Source organism: Triturus cristatus, chromosome 8, assembly GCF_964204655.1.
Source record: "Triturus cristatus chromosome 8, aTriCri1.1, whole genome shotgun sequence".
Lineage (NCBI taxonomy): Eukaryota > Metazoa > Chordata > Amphibia > Caudata > Salamandridae > Triturus > Triturus cristatus.
The window spans coordinates 697,567,498-697,569,651 of NC_140591.1; the positions used below are offsets into that span (position 1 = coordinate 697,567,498).

The 2,154-nt window shown below is 41.0% G+C and overlaps 1 long non-coding RNA gene across 1 annotated transcript; it reads left to right on the top strand.

Annotated features, from left to right (window-relative positions):
- The first annotated feature begins 294 nt into the window (after nucleotides 1-294).
- LOC146802559 (uncharacterized) lies at nucleotides 295-1,931 on the top strand. Its single transcript, XR_014967418.1, has 4 exons — nucleotides 295-420; nucleotides 792-931; nucleotides 1,048-1,246; nucleotides 1,687-1,931. It is a non-coding gene; the product is annotated as an uncharacterized LOC146802559 (long non-coding RNA).
- Nucleotides 1,932-2,154: the final 223 nt, after the last annotated feature.

Sequence of the window (2,154 nt, forward strand, 5' to 3'; positions counted from 1 at the left end):
TTCCTGCCACCCATCAAAAGTATGCTACGCACGTTGTTTCACGCTCTCTAGACTCCAAACTGGAATTCCGTGTTAGATCTTATGATTAGAAACCGGTATTCGCTTTATTGTTGAGTTTGACGGCATGGTAACCTTTGCGCGCTGTGTTTTTACTTATGATCCGACATTTGTTACGGACCCCAGACTCTGTTCCAATATGGCCGCTAACGCGCGTGTGCTATACACTCTAATCTCTCCTTTACTGTCCTCTCTCTACTTGTATCTGCCCTCCCAGCCAGGTTGATTTATATTGGCTATCGTGAATCCCCTCCCTCATTTAAGGAAGTTCCTCGTCAGGGCATTCAGCAGAGGCGTCCGGACGGGTGTTCCTGACATATCGCCGACAGATTTACAGACCCTTATCTCAGAATCATTCAGCAGGTATGCAGTCCCGAGTTCTGTTGGCTATCTTGTTGTACCAGAACTATTGTTGGAGGTATTTCTCTCTTCCCGCTAGGGCTGTCTTTTTCATTTTCTTTAAGCTTAGTCGCACGTAGCGATTTTGTTATTTGACCTGAACGACTTGTCTGGGTAGAAGCATATCCCTCTCCTCGTCCCCCGGTATGTGGAGTTAATTATATGCCTAATTCATTTAGTTGGTTAACCCGCATTGTGAGTCACATTTATTTTACATCCCTCATGACTCGACATAACCAACTTTAATCGCCCTGCAAATACCGACAGTTTTATCCTGTTGTTTCACTTCTTCATATATCTTTTGACCTCCTGCCTATTTGTTTCCCTGGCTGCAGGAGCCCCCGAAGACCTGAGTGATACCCTGTTCCTTTTGAGGTTCAATACCATCGTCTCCTCACGACCCTCCATTGTCTAGAAATTCTCTCTATCCGTTTGAATTGCTCTGCTCTTTCACCATGATGACGCCCTGATTTAAGTACGTGTTCCTTATGGTAAAGTTTTCCTTTTACTTAGTAGTTCTAAGATATCCCTTAGTCGAACTTAAGGAACGCTTATTTGTTAATCTGTCCTTACCCCATGTTTTGTCTCTAGACTTGAAGGCACCCTTATAAGCCTCCTGAAGTGTAGCTTGTTCTGAATATGCTGACCACGTCTGGACTTTCGCATAAACATTTGGGAATGAACCCGGCTGACCATCTTTATTGAAGCGGAGCATTCACTTGATACACTGAGCTATCCCAACCTTTTGATGATTGCTATTTGGACCCCCATCCTGTGGGGTGGATTTTAAGTATGTTATAAACAGTGTTTTCAGCTACCTTGCACACTTTCTTCTATATCTTAATGTGTGTATTTCCTCATGGTTTTGCGTTTTGGGTAATCCACTGGTGAACTTCTATTCTGCGCGGTATTTATCTCTACGGAACTACACTCCTGTGCACTATTTTCCAAATCTTTTCCTATGTCTTTCACATTGATCTGTTTTTCTATTGTGATCTTTTCCCCACTGGAGGCCTGCTGTCACATAGTCTTCACTTAGGTACCTTGTTGGACCTGATATATATAATTGTGTATTTATTTTTGCAAGCTATTGCTTTTTCGCTCACACCAAATGGAGCTTAACTGAATAGACTAAGCGTTATAGACTATATGCATATGTCTCGTATATAAATTTGTTATCACCTTTGTTGAATTCTTGCTGGTTATTTACGTTTGTTTTATCAACCCTAGGTGTTATTATTGTCCCCCACTTCCCATCGGTCGTCGCCCTTATGAAGGTGGGACCCACGTTTGGGTCCAATACCGAAACGCGCGTTGGCGCCTGAACTTTCGGCTCTTTGTTCATACAGTATCACCCCCTTGATATCTTGATGATACATGAACTTACCACCCATACTACCATATCGGGACGAGTTCTTCTATCTTGACCGAATTTGATTTGCAGTATGTTTGTGGAATGAATGTTGGATATATGTATTGAGCTTTGTATGGGAAATTTAGTATATTTTAGATATGTAATTTTGTCGTCTGTACCATTTATTTCTATATGTATGTGTATGTAAACATCAACTAAAAATATTTGAATGTATAAAAAAACAAAATAAATCAAAAATTATTTTTGTATCTAAATGTTTTTGTCCGATGCATTTATCGTACTGTTCGTTCTGCTCCTATTTGAGTGTTTGCTGGAGTTAGGGA